Source organism: Podarcis melisellensis, assembly GCF_964234715.1.
Source record: "Podarcis melisellensis genome assembly, chromosome: 7".
NCBI lineage: Eukaryota > Metazoa > Chordata > Lepidosauria > Squamata > Lacertidae > Podarcis > Podarcis melisellensis.
Window position 1 is genome coordinate 28417430 of NC_138539.1, and position 19002 is coordinate 28436431.

The 19002-nt window shown below is 42.5% G+C and overlaps 1 protein-coding gene and 1 long non-coding RNA gene across 4 annotated transcripts in view; one reads left to right on the forward strand and one right to left on the reverse strand.

Moving 5' to 3' along the window:
• The window catches only part of RALYL (RALY RNA binding protein like), a 264584-nt gene that overhangs the window by 75717 nt on the left and 169865 nt on the right, over positions 1-19002 (reverse strand). The window lies entirely within an intron of this gene.
• LOC309374735 overlaps positions 18904-19002 on the forward strand; it is a 46537-nt gene continuing 46438 nt past the window's right edge. Inside the window, exon 1 of the long non-coding RNA XR_014170695.1 lies at positions 18904-19002. This is a non-coding gene — a long non-coding RNA (uncharacterized lncRNA).

Sequence of the window (19002 nt, forward strand, 5' to 3'; positions counted from 1 at the left end):
TTATGCACCTTTTGATTTTATTATATAATATATAATTTAAATACAGCTCAACAGTGTTGTCCTCCCCCTTATACATTTTTAGCCAGGAATACAATACAGTCCTGGGCGGAAGCAAACTCTACTCCTGATAATGGAACTGAACTGAGAGTTTCTACCAGTCTTGTTTTTAATGTTATCATGGAGGGGGGGGGAATTAAAGCACTTTATATGCTTAAGATTGAATTTTGATTAGAGAGTTTTCTAGATGTTGTTATGGTAACAAAAGGATTAGTTTTTATCCCAAAGCAGACACATTAGCTTTCTCCCTTATATTACCTTTCTCAAAGATAACAGCAAAACCTAATTAATAGATTACTTCCAGGCAATATGACTGTAATCCACCCAGAGCAACTGCCGTGTATTCCTTGCTAAAGCGAGTGGTGCTACTGCAGTTGTAGTGCATTATGACTGAACTACTGTGGTTTTAATCTACTTATTTAACAAAGTCAATATAACGTTTGATTGTAATGAAACACCCAAGTAGTTTATAAGGAATATTAAAATTATTATTCCAAAAACAGTTAAAAGATTTTAAAAATAATTGAAATTAACAGTGGACCAAAAAAAGAAGAAGATTATTACACATCAATGTCTGTGTGTTTGGATAGGCTCGCCTAAACAAAAATGTTTTAAGCTGGTGAGAAAAAAGTGTGCAGGCAACCCCTGATCTGTACAGGGGTTGCGTTTTGGGTCATCACACGCATTGGTGGAGCATGCATAAGCCCATCCTGCCCTATTATGCCCCACCCCCGCCCTGTTCTACCCTCTTCTGGGTACAAAGTCGGCCCATGCATGCACAGTTGCAGGCAACTGACTAAATTCTCAGACACAAGAACCACTCATTCACAGTGCCTCCATCTTGCCAGGGTTCAAGAACAGCTTATTTTTCCTCATGCATCCCACCACCGCTGCTAGACATCAGCCCAGAGCCAAATGGCCTCTCCAGAGCTAGGTGTTATATAGAACCAATGCTGAGTGTTATCTTATCTTGATAGCAGCTTGCTCCAAAATTCCTAATGGCTGCTCCCTGCAGCTTCATATGGATATTAAATAGTGTCATGGATAAAACAGTACAGTGTGGCACCTAACATCACTAGCGGACTGAAAAGTGTCCTCTCTGGACTCATTCCCATAGACAGGACTGGAAGCATTGTAAGACCACGTCTCCAATTATCATTCCACAGAGCCGGTCCAGGAGGATACCATGGCCACTGGTATTGAAAGCTGCAGAGAGATCAAGAAGCAGGAACAAGGTCACACTACCCCTTGTCCCACTCTCTGCAAAGGTGATCCATCAGTGATCAAAACCAACTCCATGGGTCTGTATCCTGCTGCACTTGGGAGTTCCCTGGGCTGTGGGACCCAGGACCTCAGATCCGGCCTTAGCTACACCAATGATCAAAAGCTACAAGCAAAGTGTGTGTGTTGGGGTATGAAACTGGATGGCAGAAGTGGTGAGGTGCAATGTGTGTGTTTATCCCTGTGTTAAATTATTTCCTGCCTGAGCTGTTTTTCTGACTCCCTCGCCCCCAAGGTTTTGCCCTCCAGAGCTCTTCTGCAGAGGAAAACATACAACAGATTCATCAAATGGTGTTGCTGCGACTAGCCATTCAGCCCCAGCCAGCACGGTCAGTGATCAAGTATAATGTGGGTTGTAGTCCAGGAATATATTGAGGGCATGTTGGCTACCTCTAACGTAGCAGATAGTGTGATTGTGTTTGTGTGTGTGTATGAGTAGGCAGGGTGGATGTTAAATACCCAATACACCAGCATCACCGCTTTGGGAAATAAATCAAAATCTCATGAGACTTAATCATGGGTATTCCACATAATATGCAATTTGGCCATCAGCTCAGATCATCCGTGAGTTGTTATCACTTAGCAATGGGGAGATTTACAAATGACTTCAATAGGTTCTCCTCAGCAGGATCTTGATATGCCAATAACTACCAAAGTTGCTTATTTTTCTCTCCAAGTGAGAAGGCAGCTTACTATTCTCATATGCCTCATGTGAAGGTCCAAGCTTTAAGGCAGTGTGCCATGATGAAAGTAATCTGCAGGTTTCAATTTCATTGCGGAAAAGATAGTACAGCCACCAAAGAAAAGAAGGATAACCTCAGTCTTAAAACACATGTTTGGGGGAAATTTGAGCCACAGCTAATATAACTCCTTAGATCTCAAGGTAAAAGATGGAAACTGAGGATACCAGAAGGAATCCTTTTGAAGCCTGGGCACAAAGGAAGATAATTTAGTGGAGTCAAGTCAGTTCCAAGGGTGGGTAAATGTGTGCTGAGAATTTTAAGTAATGAGGTCATGTTAAGTCACGCCTCATGAAACCTTGTGGACTGTCACCGAAAAGATGCAGATACAGATATTCAGCTCACTTAAACATGTAACCTCTCTTTTGAAAGATCCTCAGCTAACCAGCTATACCTAAGTCTCTAATGCAATGAAATATGGTAATTTTACAGGTCACATTCTTCTCCTTTCGTTGAAATTAGGACATGTGGTATAAATGACTCATAGCGTTTTAGGATGATTGTTTCACTAAATCAGTATCTATAAATTTATCTGTAATCTTCTAGGTTCACAGGGGTCCTGCATATATCTGAGGTACTCAGCATCTTCTGCCTGCTCTACACAGTCTCTTCACACTGTGTAGTATAATTCCTGAAGAGACAATCTGCTCAATTCTGCCCGGTTACCAAAATGGCTGATTAATGTGCTTCACACCTTTTCTAACTGCTGCACATACACAGAATATTCAGCCTCCCTTTAGAGTGGCCGCTGGGTATGGGAATTTCTGCTCCTTCCTCTCTACATATTCATATGATTTTAAAAAGAATTCCTGATTTCCACAGTGATGATAAATTAACACATCTAAGCACTTGATGCTGGATGTTTAGTTTCAGAGTCGAAGGCAGGATGCATGGAAAATGCTCTTTAAAGAGCACAATTTCACCAAACCTGTTATTTTCATTTCATTCATCATTGGCTACACAATTTGATCAGAACAGCAAGGATATTGCATTGCAATTCCCACCCTCAAAAAGTTTCATGGGGTTTACATCATTTCCTTCTGGAAACTGCTGCCACAAAATTGTTTTAACTGGTTTTAACATTGTTGCAATCCACCCTGGGGTCTCATGGTAAGATATTATAACACCTCCAGGCTCAGATGCAGTCTATACAACTGAATACTAGATGCTGGTAATCAGCACTTCAGGCATGGGCATTGTTGTGTTCATTTTCCTGGTTGCTGTTAAAATTCGGAAGCCTGTGAGCACTTTCTGAAATCCTTTCGCATACTACTAGGACCAGTCCCTTCACCTCTGAACTTCTTCAATGATGCACAACTTAGCAGAGTAGTGCAGCTTTTCCTAGGCAACGATTGAGACTGTTCAGTCAGGACAACGATCAGGAACAAAGCTGACGACTAGTAACTTGATTTTGTAGTTTATTATATATGGCAGTAAACTCACAAGCTATATACAAGTTACTAGATACAGACATGAACTTCATCACTCTCCAAGCACTCCAGAATACTCCTAACTAGCCAAACAATGTCATAGGTCATGCTGCCTATATGAGAGACCTCAGACAATCACCAAGCTGTTACTACGTCCTCTTAGCTCCAGACAAATTTCTCCTGTGCTCTGTCTCCCTAGCCTGTAGTCAAAACACTAATTGCTCACTTGCCAAGCTGCACGTAGACTATGAACTCCAACTTCTGTTTCTAATGTTCCTTTTACACTGCATCACCTGTTGCATTGTAGAACTGTGGCTTTTGGATCCATATATTGCCATGTCACACTAAATTCCATTCCCACTAGTGGTGCAGTGTGACACAACAGCAGCCATCACTGGACATGCTGCCACCCTTTTATGTGCACGCATGCTTCTGTTACCCCATAAGTCATCCATGGAAACTGCTGGAAAGAACTGTATGCCAGAATACCACCCCAAATTTCATCGCATGAACAGCAGCGGCATGATGAACACGGCGTGAAAATTACAGAACAAAACTCCCATGATTTTCTGGGTTAATGAGATTGAAACAGATTCCATCCCCACCAGAAGCAATTAATATGGGAACAAACTTCCACTAGATTCTGCTAGATTTTCCAGAAGCGACTTTTACATAAAATGCAAAAATTATCAGGTAAGGAAACATCAAGAAAATGGAATGGAGTGCTGTCCAAATGCAGCCTTGGTTAGCCACTGTGAGGGAAATGGATGCTGGATTACATGGAGATTTAGTCTGATCCACTAGAACTCCTCTTATGTTTGTCTGAAATGTGCCACATGGGCTGAGCCACTAAGCTTTGATTTGGTATTTTGACTAGGGATGGAACCTGAGATCTTTTGCATATAGTGTATACATTTTATCACTGAGCTACAGTGGTTAAGTGTGCTTAGCTCTTTAGCCTTGTAAATTATATTTACTGGTCTATAATGGAATGGGTCTTGACTTTCTTATGACTGTGAGAATCTCTCTGGACTTCCAATCACCACACGGTGTTAACCTTGAAATATACGCGGCCATATGCAGCCTTTATGCAGCATATTTTAACTGGAGAGGTTATGCATGCATATCATTACTTGTACCCTCCTTCCTTTCCTCATCACATTTAGTTGCAATTATCCACACTGATGAGCTCTTTCACCATGCTGAATTAAGCTGCAAACGATATCATTTTGCTGTTCATAGACCAAAGCCATTGCAGAACTCCATCTCAAATCCATATGCCTTGTTCCTGTGTGTCTATAGAAAGTTCAGAGAAAAAAACCCAGTGCTGCATTCAGGCTCTCTCCAAGACTCCGCAGGACACAATTTCAACATAAATAAATACACCTGTGAATCTGTGACTGACAAAACAGATAGGCTTAAAATTATTATTTTTTGGCTTCTGCCTCAGTCAGTAAAATAACTGCATTTCAAACCTGGCACTGGGTACTGGCAATAGTACAATTATTGTCAGAACTGTCCCTACTGTTAGGTAGATGGAGGCAGCCGCCTTAGGCAGTAGCATCTGAGGAGCAGGCAGTGGTGGCAGTGAGGCGTTGGGCTGTGTGTTCCTCTTGGCTTGACCTGTGGCCCCCTAAGCTAGACTGCTGCCTTCAGGTGTGGTGGAGCCCTCCCCCCAGCATTGAAATAAAAATTCAGCTGCCAGTTGTGCACATGGCATCTGTACATAATGTGGTGTTCATCTAAATTTTACTTAGAGTAAGCACATCAAAATGAATGAACATGGGTAACTTAGGGCCATTAATTTCAATAGGGGCTATGTGAGTGGAAATTCATTGAATAGCACACATGGAATGATGATCATCCCGTTTTGTCCTTTGCTTCAGGCAGCAAAACCTCTTGGGCCAATTATGAATACTGTAATCCTCATGGCAAAGGCAAAAGTGGAGAGCACATTATTCATAGCAATCCCAAACAGAAAACTTCCAGCATTTGCTTGCCGCCTTTTATTTTTAATTGGTACACAGGTCAGCAACCGATGTTTGTTAAAATCCCTCTCATCAGCTGCTTAGAAGGGAAGATTATTGTGGAGAGAAGCTGTATTTTGTCCCCTGCTTCTCAAATGGATGATCAATATTAACCTTTTGTAAAGGGTTTTTGGCTTCTGCCTCAGTCAGTAAAATAACTGCATTGCAAACCTGGCACTGGGTACTGGCAATAGTACAACTACAAAAACCATAGAAGCAGGACACAACATGGCAGCAGCTCAACTTAGGCCAGATTTACACACTACATTTAAAGCAGGATTATATCACCCATGGCTTTCCTCTAAGAAAATACTGGGAGCTTGTGTTTCTTAAGGGTGCTGAGAGCTGTTAGGAGATATCTATTCTCCTCCCAGAGTACAATTTTCAGAGTCTCCTGGGGAAAGGGATCAATAGTTAAACTACTTTGGGTATTGCAGCTCAGAGAGGGGAATAGGGTCTCACTTACTGTTGTCTACTCTCCATGGCAATGGTTCTCTATGTTTCCAGATCAGCACCTGATACCCATCATTTTAACTGGAAATGCTATAGGCTGAACCAAGATCTTTTGAATGCAAAGCAGGTGTTTTACCCCTGAGCAATGGTCTCTTAGCACCTAAAGGCAGCTCATGAAATAAAGCCTAATTTCTCTTTTAAGGTCCATGTGATCAGCAGCAACGTAAACGAGATTCTACTGCTAAAAGATACCTATCTAAACTGTCTCAAATACTTAAATTCAAGCAGGAGGGAAAAATACACCACAAAAAAATTGGAAGCCCCCTTCCCGCTTGTCTGGTGTGATTTTGTATAACCCTGTACCGAAAGAAGCGTTAGTAGAAAATGAGGGTAGCACCTACGGCTAAGGAGGGCAGGTGCTGGGGGAATTTGATCCAGTTTGCATTTAAAATGTAGCCTGCCTAATCTGTACTTTCAAAAACAACATAGAAATGGAAACACTGCCATCCTTTGAAATTTGCACTTCTCCGAATTTTTCAATGCAGTTTTCCAGCCGAATATTGTGTACAAAAATGCATATCCTAGGGTAAGGTGTACGCATAAATGCATACGTTAGTGAAAATAACATATAGAAATGCATAAATGCATAATAGGAGGTGAAATTGCTTTGCAAAAATATGTATATCTGGTAAAATTGCATACAAGAATGCATACATTAGGATAAAATTGAACTGAAATATTAATGAATTTTCGGTAGGGCTCAACACACACACACACACACACACACACACACAAAACAACACCTGATGTGGAGAGCTGAATTTAAGATTGGAAAAATTACAAATTAGTCCACCACCACCCCCAAAGGCCATCCTTGCAGCATTATATTAGGCATCCAGCCAATCTCAATGCTTTCATCTGTTTTACCATTTGCCTGTTATGATCAAAGTCCCTATAGTCCACTTCAGAGTGATAATGTGATTGTTTAAAGACAAAACATGTCAATGGCTGTAAATTACTTCAAAATATCAGAGCCCTGGAACAGCAGCAGCAGCAGGGATAGAAGAATTCAAGCTTTTGAGTCTCAGTCTTCCATAGATGGAGGATGGATCTTTTACACTAACAGCTATAGCTTTAGAATACTAAAACTGCAATCCTATACCCACTTCCCTATACTGAACTCAATGGGACTCAGCTCTGAATAGATGTACACAGATGCAAGTATGTATATCTAGTTAATTTTTTTCAGGGGGGGGGAATATTTGGAAAGGTTGCACGTCTGAAAGTGACTACAGTCTCTCCCCAAGCATTTGCACTCTTATTGCCAGTAAACTCTTCTTGGGGTCTGTCTGCAAGCGAAACATTTCAAAAATGGAATATTCACAGCAATGATAACTGCTGGAAGAAAAGGGATTACAGCTGCAGAGAACAAAAAAAATCCTTCCAGTAGCACCTTAAAGACCAACTAAGTTAGTTCTTGGTATGAGCTTTCGTGTGCATGCACACTTCTTCAGATACACTGAAACAGAAGCCAGAGAAGATGCAGAGAAGATGAGAGAAAGAAACAGTGAAGGAGACAGAAAAGAGATTCCAGTGAAGAGGATCACAATTTGGTTAGGAAGGACAGTCTTGGGTGCTGTATGAAAGGACTACAGCAGACGCATTTTGTCATAGCTCCCAAGCATTTCAAAAATTAATTCAAGGATCCTAGTAAACACCTAGGCCAAAAGTATGGAGAGGAACATCTGCATGCTTCTTTCATCAGCGGATATTTCCTAGAGAGGGTATTATGCACACATGCATACGTAAAGCCTGAAGCACCCTCCACTTGGCAACCAAAGCATGAAGGCCAATCAAAACGTACCATTTCCAAGAGCTTGATTTTGACACTTAGAATTAATGACCGATTCTGCAGTTGGCTTCTAATTAGAGAAGTGAGCAATTCAGTTTGACATGAATGATGAGAAAATCTCAGGCAATTTTAAAGGCCTCAGTAGGCTTCAGCGTGAACTAAGTGCCCCAAATACCCTGGTTTTCCACTTGTTTGTCAAAAGTTTGTTTCCTGCAAAGTATTTGTCTGGCTCTAGTGGATTCTGCCTTCTACAACTGGGTTGCAAACAAGAGCAGCTGCAGAGGCCTTTGGGGAGGGGGGCGGGTGTGTCCCAGTGCTTGCCTCCACAGTTTGCTTGCAAGCCATTTCAAGGCTCTTTACAGAACCACCATTCCTCTAGCTTATTTCTCTAATTTTAACCCTTTGTCTTATTAGGAAAGCTAAACCTCTGCTGTATTTTAAATAGCTCTCACTGTTGGCTGCTTCAAGTGAGTTAAATTTCACCATCTCCTCTTCCATCTTCTTCTCCCCCTCCTCCCCTGGACTATTTTCCTCTCAAGGTCAGTTCCATACTCTCACTTTCACAGACATCTATAGTTTCTTTGTGGTATGCTAGGCCCTTAAGGCTACTGTTTTCGAATCATTACTTTAATTGAGCAGACAGCTTCCCCTTCCCCTAGTCTCAGCCAGAATTCTTCCCCCTCCATTTACCCTGAACAATTTTACTGCATCTCAGCTTTGCTATGTGTTTCTGTGCATGTTTTCAGAACTGATAGCTTTAACTCCTTAAAGGGCTGTTGTTAAGTGTGTTGCTTACCAAAGTCTGGCCAAGCAATGTCAGTTTTGCATAGTTAGTAAAATAAACATGCAAATTCTCCTTTCGATGCAATAAAAGTACTTAGGATTTATCTTTGCGTGTGTAGGTCTCCAGGCCACCCCTGAAATAATTTCACACATCACACGTAATTTTAGTTTTGGTTTTGGGGCACTATTTTGGCCACAACTTTATTAAAATACAAAATCAGTGAGTGGTTGTTTAGACATTGGTTATGACTATCTGTCCCCCCCGCCTGGGACAGAACTGACATTCCGAGCTCCGATCGGAAGCCAGTAGAAGGGAAAGTCAATGTTGGGGATCATTTGAGCTGAGCGTCAGTCCCACGCTGCTCACACAACCAGCTCCCCAAGGCTTGCCGGCCCTGGTCCCATGACAGGGATTGGACGAAATCGTGGCAAGCCCCAGGATTCGTTTAACGGAATTCCCTTCAGCACAATAGGAGTGGCAGGCACAGCCTATCCTGACCCCTCCACCACCAGCTTTTTATAACCAATGCCTAACCGCAACCTTACAAGTTGTGACGAATTGCTAAGTAGTAGGCAAAAACCAAATGGCAACAGCCAATCAGCCAAATGGCAAAATTCCCACTAGGCCCCTGCACCAAGGCAGGCGACCCCATGACAGGCAAAGCAAGGTCAACTGGAAAAGAGGGTGGGCGGGCGGGCGGGTGATCCGATGCACTCTGCAAAGAGAAAGAGAAACCAGAGTGCACCAATATTTAAAGACTATGGTCCCACCCACCAAATTTGCAACATACAATTTGCCCCAGCAACCCGGTTATCCAATCAATGCACCACGCAACAACCATTAACCTACCTGGCAACATAGGGCTGGCCCGGCAGCCCACACCACAACACACGCTCTCATTTAATTAGAGAATGCGCTTTGTCGTACTTGATTACAGGAACCCTTGAGGTGCTAAATATGGAAGGTGCCCAAACATAAAAAGATCTTGTTTAAACATGAGTGTCGCAGTGACATATGAGAATTGCAGGCTTGTGTGCATAAACTGGACATTGCGAAGCTTCCAAGGTTACTATTTAAGTTCAGAAAGAGTTTTTGAGTACAATTCTATGCAAACATTGAACTTTAATGCCACATATTTCTGAACCGATAAGCATAGGATTTGGCTGTTAATAAATCTTTAATTCCTCTTCAGTGAATTATGCAATATATCTTTAATGTGCAATACATATTTAATCTTTATCTGGTTTCCCCACAATTGGCACTGATGGCCCATATTTTGGAAAGAAAGAAAAATTAGCTCAGAATGTATATTTAGATATGCATATGCTATATGTGTGTGTGCGTTTGTGTGTCTAATCTGTAATCAGCATACCTTAGTGACTACATTTTAAGAACTGATATGCTAAGTGAAAACAAAAACACAACTTAATATGTAAAGTTGTGAGAATCTTTCAAAAGCTTTTAGGATGCGTAAAGTGTGAGATGTAAAGCATCTGATTAAACGTCAAGACTCTTTCATTCCTCATAAGCAAAAAGAAAAAAGTATTTGCATGCTAATTTCTCAGAGATTTAAAAGCCAGAGTTTATTATAATCCTTTTTTAAAATGCAGCAATTTAAAATAAATATCTCAATTATCCTGCCAACTTATTATGCAAAACTTTATTCAAGTTTTCTCTGGGTATCAGCTGCATTTAAGCAATTTGAAAATAAGTTGTTACTGGTTAAAAGCTGCAGTTTACTTATTCCACCTGTAGCTTTCAAGTTTTAATTTCCAAGGAGCCCTGATGTACCTTGGAATGTTATGAATAGATCTGCAATGAAAAGGTCAGTAAAAGAGGACAATCAACCATAGATGACATCTTGCCCAATGCTACTGATCTTTTCCTGAAGATTGCAGCCTAAGAAGTGTTGGGTCTGTTAGTCATTCTGTGAAGGATAGCTGTGTTTTGGTTCACTTTTTGCAGGCATGTCCAAGACACTGATCGCGATCGACTTGGAGACCCTGGGACTGATATTGGTCAATTGCAGGCTCCTCCTCCTCCCTCTGAAGCTGGCTTGCCTTCTTGGGGGTTAGAGCTCCAGTGGTGGGAGGCAGGAAATGAAAAGCTCCGCACCTGCTCGCCCGCTAGTTCAAATACAACGAAAGCAATAAGAAATGAGTCCTTCCCCAAACAGTGAGGAAGGCAAAGAACAAAACACATGGGGGAAAGCCCCCTTAGTGCTCCATGAGTTTGAGGGAGGAAAAGGTTTTAACGCAACAGTAGGGGAAGGAGAGGGAGGAAGGAAGTGGCATGCTGACACGAAGTCAGCTGCGATTTAAAGCAACAGTAGGGCAAAGATGGAGACGCCCGGCACACTTTGACAGGCTCCTCAGATCTGTGTAAAGGAATATAAAAATATAGTTTGACTTTTCTCACTTGTTTAGTTACTTGTCCATCTAACAACTATTTGGATTTGACATGATGCTATCCAAACATAACTACAGTCATACCTTGGGTTACATCCACTTCAGGTTGCGTTTTTTTGGGTTACGGACCACTGAAACCCGGAAGTACCGGAATGGGTTACTTCCGGGTTTCAGCGGTCAGGCGTGTGCAGAAGCGCTAGATCGCAACCTGCGCGTGTGCAGACGCGGGTTGTGAACGCTGTGGGTTGCGAATGTGCATCCCACACAGATCACGTTCACAACCCGAGTGTCCACTGAACTGTATCTGTGAAATAAAGATCCACCCATTCATCCATTTATGTCTATCATCTATCTATCTATCTATCTATCTATCTATCTATCTATCTATCTATCTATCTATCATCTATCTATCTATCATCTATCTATCTATCTATCTATCTATCTATCTATCTATCTATCATCATCTATCTATCTCTATCTATCTATCTATCTATCTATCTATCTATCATCTATCTATCATCTATCTATCTAATTATCTATCTATCATCTATCTATCATCTATCTATCTATCGATCGATCGATCATCTATCTATCATCTATCTATCTCTATCTATCTATCTATCATCTATCTATCTATCTATCTATCTATCTATCTATCTATCTATCTATCTATCTATCATCTATCATCTATCTATCTATCATCTATCTATCTATCTATCTATCTATCTATCTATCTATCTATCTATCATCTATCTATCTATCTATCTATCATCTATCTATCTATCTATCATCTATCTATCTATCTATCTATCTATCTATCATCTATCTATATCTATCTATCTATCTATCATCTATCTATCTATCTATCTAATCTATCTAATCATCTATCTATCTATCTATCTATCTATCATCTATCTATCTATCTATCTATCTATCTATCTATCTATCTATCTATCATCTATCATCTATCTATCATCTATCTATCTATCTATCTATCTATCTATCTATCTATCTATCTATCATCTATCTATCATCTATCTATCTATCTATCTATCTATCTATCTATCTATCTATCTATCTATCTAATCTATCTATCTATCTCTATCTTAAATGACTTCAGATCACTGCCAGTTTTTGATACTGGATTGTAGATCGCCGCTTGCCTTGCTGCTTGCCCCTGGTGAAAACCTGCTGTTCACTGCTGAATCAGAGCAAACATCAATCGGGTTTTCTCTAAATTGACATATGCTCCAATTTAGCACTAAAGTAGTTTTTCTGGTTGAAAGTGATGGGGCAAAGGGAAATCGATTTGGACTCATGCCTAGAAACTAAGGGACAAGCAGAAATCTGCTTGGACCCATGCTTTCTAAGCACAGGACAAGTAAAAGTGTGGATGAGTCCTTAGGTCGGGTCACCTGAAAGTGGAAATGGATAGAATAGCCCTCCCAATCCTAGTGAGTGGGACACAGCCAAAGAGGGCCAGTGAACCAGTCCCAGCTCATTGCACAAGCCCTTTAATGCTTGGATAGCGCTAATAATTTTTGCCAAATTGTTTCTTATGTCCCCAGTTGAGATCACACGCAGGAGTCTATTTGCAAAGTATTACGTTCAGATCATGCAGTCAGATGCTTTCTGCTTTTAGGTACCTGCCTGTGTGTTTGGTTGACACGCTTTGCTAGGCATTTTTAATTAAATGCCTTTTACTTCCTGCCTCACTTTCATTTGGGAAGGACTTTTCAATAATTCTGCAGACACCCGCTGTCAAGTTTGGGTTTCAGAGCACCCTTGTTCATAAATCATTCTTCAGTTAGTTTGACACCTCTGTACTTTAACTTTGCTATATAGCAGCCAACCCAGTCTTAGTACACAATGTGTTTGACAGCCCGAGTCTAAGACAAGTGCACGAGAGCAAAATTCACAATGCAGCACAGCTACAGAAATAGCAGTGCAATGCCTCAAAAAGGGTGTCTTCAAGGTCCAAGACAGCCACATGTTTTTTGAGCAGGAATTCTGCATGCCAGCTGGCAAAACATACTTTCAAAAGCAGTTTGCTTTGTAGCATGGGATGTGCCATTAAGAGGAAGGAAAGTCAAAAATCCAATTACACATGCCATTGTGTACCTTGGAGCCTGGCTAATTATCTTGTTTTCTTTCATTACATTTTTACTCTATCCTTCCTCACACGGATTGGTGTACATAATTCTTTCTCTCCTATTATCTTTATAAAAGCACTATTAAGTTATGCTAGTTCAGGAACTGCCAACCATATTGAGAACATATTGGGATTTTTCATTTAGAAAGTATAGTGGCTGCCTGTCACAAAATGGCTGCCACAGAGTTTGGCGTAACACAAAATGGCCTCCACATTTAGAAGAGCAGAAAGAGAGACCGGGCCACAAAATGGTGTGGGCATGACCCCGGAACAGCCCTCTCTCCATCAGTGGGAGAAACCACAATTAGCAACTGACAGAGGGAAACTTTTCCCACCACCTTTCTGTTCAGAACAGAAGGGAGGGTAGGGTAGGTGCCCAATCCTGGCATCCACTGAAATGAGGGCATATTTGCTGCAGGAGAAGAACAAGCCACTGCCAAGCTGAGACATGGGCAGCAAGCAGTCTACTGCAAACTGAATTTTGAGGAGGTATTTTACTGAGACATTTTGCGGGTATCATGAAAGGTACTGGGGACACACAGGCAGTAGAGAGAAATAGTGGCTGCCCCAAAGTCACCCACCTGTGTGTCTTTCCAGTCCTAGCCCTACACTGTTAGCAGCCACACAAATATTCCAAAGCTACAGAATTACCCTGCCAAAACTGCAGAAAAACCAAGCCTATAATCCCAGTCACGCTAAATAACTATTTCCAGAAAGAGGAAAACTTGACAACTCATCACCGCTGGATCTCTTATGCCATCTGCTGGGCATCTCAATGGAAGCGTTGAAGGATTTCTAAGTAGAAATGAACCACACACAACATTCATCTCTGCAATTTGCTTTTCACATTTCCATCAGCAAATCAAGCCCCCTTCTTTAGTTGTGAAGCGGTGCTTGGTACCGTTCAAGCTGCAATTACGCTTTTTAAATATTGCTGGGTATGCTGTTTTATCTCTCTTATATATTGGCATATTAATTAAAATTTATGTTCTTTAATATGTTTGTTCTCAGCCTTTCAGTTAAAGCTGTCCATCTGAGGTGGTTAATGAAAATTTTAATAATGAAAATATGATACAGTAAGAAAAATGGCCTCTATAATATAGTTCAGCCTATGGGAAGTCCAAAAGGAATTTTTCCATTTGTGATTCCTTGAAACTGGTTTTCAGAGCCACCCTCCCTCTGACACTGAGGGGGGAGCACAGCCATAGCAGTTAGGAGAAATTTATAGCTTTATTCACTACAAATTTGTCCAGTCCCTCTTTAAACCTGTCCAAGTTAGTAACCGCCAAATTCTGTAGGTTAACTACAATACAATCTGAATCTAAACCCACAAGAAAAGCCCAAGAACAAGCAAAGCAGCTCAATAATACAGCAGTACATAGCACCAATAATAAACCAGCGCTGGCAGTATTAGCAGAAACTGCTTCCAACACATCAGTTATTAAAAGCTCGGGGGGGGGGGTGTGGTTCCGCTTGGTAGCCGAAGGCCAAAGTACAGTTGTTGCAGTAACAACATTTTAACCAAGGTCTGGGAACTTTTGCTCCACATCTAGAAAATGGTGTGTGGGGAGAAGGGCTATAAACTTTCCACTCTTGCAATATTTTGTTTTGCCAAAAATCTTGTCAAAATGTTTTGAGGGGTTGGTGTTCTTTAAAATCAAGTTGCCTATAAATGTTATGAAATAAATACAGTGGTGCCTCGCAAGCCGAAATTAATTCGTTCCGCAAGTTTTTTCTTCTTGCGAGTTTTTCGTCTTGCGAAGCACGGTTTCCCATAGGAATGCATTGAAAATCAATTAATGCGTTCCTATGGAGACCGCTTGCCAGGCTGGCGGTGTGGAGAAGGGCTTTTCTCCCCACCGCAAGCCTTCAGGACAGGTACGGGAACAGAGGGGAAGGTGCGCAGCGCTTCTCCTCTGTTCCTGGGGCTTGCGGTGGGAGGAGGGTTTTTCCTCCCCACCGCCAACATTCAAAACAGCATTCTGAATGTTGGCGGTGGGAAGGAAAACCCTCCTCCCACCGCAAGTCTTCAGGACAGCCATCCGAAGGTTGGCGCGGGGAGAAGGTCTCTCCACCCCACCACCAGCCTTCGGAGGAGCCTTCCGAAGGCTGGCGGCGGGAGGAGGTCTCTCCGCCCCACCGCCAGCCTTCGGAGCAGCCTTCCAAAGGCTGGCGGTGGGGCGGAGAGACCTCCTCCCGCCGCCAGCCTTCGGAGCAGCCTTCCAAAGGCTGGCGGCAGGAGGAGGTCTCTCCGCCCCACCGCCAGCCTTCGGAGGAGGTCCGAGGACAGTGGGGAAGACGTGCTTCCCCGCTGTCCCGGAGATTTCCCTATGGGCTTTCGTCTTGCGAAGGAAGCCCATAGGGAAATTCGTTTTGCGAAGCGCCTCCAAAACGGAAAACCCTTTCGTCTAGCGGGTTTTCCGTCTTGCGAGGCGTTCATCTTGCGGGGCACCACTGTATGAGATAAAAAAAACCCTAAGCTCTGAGGGTGCTTTTTTCCCCTTTTTGCTGGGGGGCAGTTCTCAGCAGCGGAAATGCTTAAATGACCCCTATTCTCACCATGATCTAGCTCAATCCCCTGACTGCTAGTTTCCTAAGGCCACAAAGGCCACAACTGCACCTTACATTTAAAGCACCCTTACATGACTTTAAGCGTCATGTCTTCCCCCAAAGAATCCTGTGAAATGTAGTTTATTTATGGTACTGAGTTGTTAGGAGACCCCTCACAGAACTACATTTCCCAGCACTCCTAGATTAGGTGCTTGCTCCTTTAGTGGAGTGCAACCCTGCCCAAGGCAGGCAATTGACTAATTTTCTGAACACAAGAACCACTCACCCACAATGCCTCCATCTTCCCAGAACTCAAGCTGAGCTTATTTCTCCCTCATTCACCCCGTTGCAAGGCAAATCTGTTGTCTCACTTGCAAGCACTGTGGCACAGCATGCATGGAGAAATAGAGCATCACCAGCATATTGTTGACAACTTGCCCCCAAACACCTGATGACTGCTCCTAGCAGCTTCATATAGATATTACATAGCACTGGGGATGAAACAGTGCCCCAGTGGTGTAGCATGGGAGGGGACACAGGGGTGTTTGCTTTGTTAAGGGGATAAAAATTTCAGCACCTGGTGCTTCAGTACAGCTGCATGTTTCCATCACTGGGGTCCATTGAAAACAGCTTCTCCATGCGAACCAGGAAGTGACCTCTCCAGACAACTGAATGACTCTTGTTTTCTTATCTCTGCAGCTGCCATCTCCTGACGCTCTTAGGGAGTTGAATGAGCATGCGTACTCTGTTTGTTTCCCTCCCTCCCCTTCTGTGTGGCCCCGGGCACTAGAAACCCATGCTACGCCACTGCAGTGCCCCATACCACCTCATAATTCAACTGCCAGGGGACCAAAAGCTGTCTCTCAGGGCTACTCTCCGGACTTTGTCCATTAGGTGGGGCTGGAGCCACTGTAACACAATGGGCTCAATTCTCATTCCACAGAGTGGGTCCAGGAGGGCAAAATGGTCAGCGGTATTGAGAGCTGCAGAGAGACTGAGATGCAGAAGAGCAAAGCCAAATTCCCCTTGCCCTGTTCTCTGCAAAGGTTCTGTTTGAAAGGTTCAGTTGCCACCTTGATTCAAAACGGGGCCCCACTGTGTCCAAAGACAGACAAAAAAACCTTGCCCCTTGATTTTAAGAACCATAAAGCAAAATTTGATTATGATACAGGCAGGCAAACAGACATAATAGTACAGTCCACAGCCTGAAAAGCACTAGGTGCCAGAGAAATGCACTTTATTCTAGGATATCACAGACCAATTGGTCCTGAGCACAGTGTTGTGCTGACATTGTAGGCAGAGGAGCCGTAATGTAGGCACCGGATTCACTGGATTGCAGCATCACCATGCTAGTAGTTATTGCTTGATTTTTTTTTTTTTTGTATTATTCAAACTTTTAAAAAGAGCAGTGGATAATGTATGACTTGGTGACATCACCCTCTTTAAATCTCTCTCTTTGCATTCAAAGGTTTTCACTAAAATTATTGTTCTGAATGAGGAAGCAGTGCCATCTAGTGGCCCAGTGTATAATTTACACTACAAATTAGGGCTCTAATTCAAGTGATTGAGGGTTTGTTTGCACTTCCACCTTTCCCCCAGTGATTATGCACATGGTGACCCACACGTTTCCTGCACTGTGCCAGATCATTAGTCTGAGTTGTGATCCTTCCCTAGATGTTCTTATCTGATCTTCTTGGAGTTCAATCACATTTAATAGTTTTATGCTCGCTATGTCTCAGCTCGGTAAGTCAGAAATCTAATGGCAACATCTATTTTTGCTCCTCAAATGCAGATGTAACTAATAAACTCCTGCACTTGCCTTTCAGCCAATTCTAAACATGCCAACGAATAATAATATCTATATTTCTAAGCATAGTCCTTCCTATTTATTGAACTGTTTCCATTCTCCTCACAACCGCCCAGAACTAGTTGGCACCTCTTCCAAATACGGAATAAATCTGCTTTCTAATAATCATGCTGGTAATGTATGTACACACTGCGTGACAATGTGCATTTACTGCTAGATGCAACCTTTTTGGGGTGCTGTACATAAGAGATAATCCTGATGTTGTTCCTCTCCCACACTATTTGCCAATCTAAAGTGGATGCTGTTTCATGCTGAGAATACACTTCTAAAGTGCTTGCAATATACATGTAGAAGAGTTTGGATTTGATATCCCACCTTTCACTCTCCTTCAGGAGTCTCAAAGCGGCTAACAATCTCCTTTCCCTTCCTCCCCCACAACAAACACTCTGTGAGGTGAGTGGGGCTGAGAGACTTCAAGGAAGTGTGACTGGCCCAAGGTCACCCAGCAGCTGCATGTGGAGGAGCGGAGATGCGAACCCGGTTCCCCAGATTACGTGACTACCGCTCTTAACCACTACACCACACTGTATACACACTGTGTATACAGGGAGTGTTTTCTTAGGTCACCTCCATTGGAGAAGACCTACAGACATTGCAGAGCTCTGCTATTCCCAGTCACCATGCTTTTATGATGACAGCCAGTGGGGTTAGACAACCAGACTAGGACTTGGGAGACCAGGGTTCAAATCCCACTCAGCCAGGAAGCATGCTGGGTGACCTTGGGCTGCCTGTCAGCCTAGCTTACCTCACAAGGACATTGTGGGAATGCATTATATTCCTCTGTATTCCAGAAGTAGCTTTTATGTAATGAGGAAATCAACAGGGAAAACAAAACAAACTGCTGTGTGAACTCAGCCAAATAATTAATCTAGAACACTGTGTTGCCTACTCTATGCCCAAAAGCACGTTCATTGGTCAGGGCCCCTCCAGACATGTTTACTGAGCATTCACCATGATTTGTGCCCCTGATTGTATTGGAAGGATTATACATTTTCCTTTTTTCCTGATAGCATGTGCAAAAGTTTGGGGCAGTATACTACATTGTTTATAACAGGTGCATGTCTCTTGGTTTCCTGCTAAAATTGAGAAACTTTATTTCTAACACAAAATTTCCAGGAAGGGTGTGTGTGTGTGTTTGTTTTTTTTGTGCTGCAGTGCAGAAGTGCCCCCCCCCCTAAGAAGCAGATGTCAATAACATGGCCATATTTGGGAAGCATTGCAGGATAACTAATTAAAAAGGAATGGTGTGTGTGATGTTTTGTAGGCCCTGCTGATGTTACTGTAGGAAGCTCTCCCTGGCCAGGGACAGAAGCTGCATGCAGCTGCTCTGTTTTTAAAGACTGCTTCACCCACTTAGGCCAGGCCGTCTCCAGAGAAGGAGAGAAACAGCATGTTTGACAG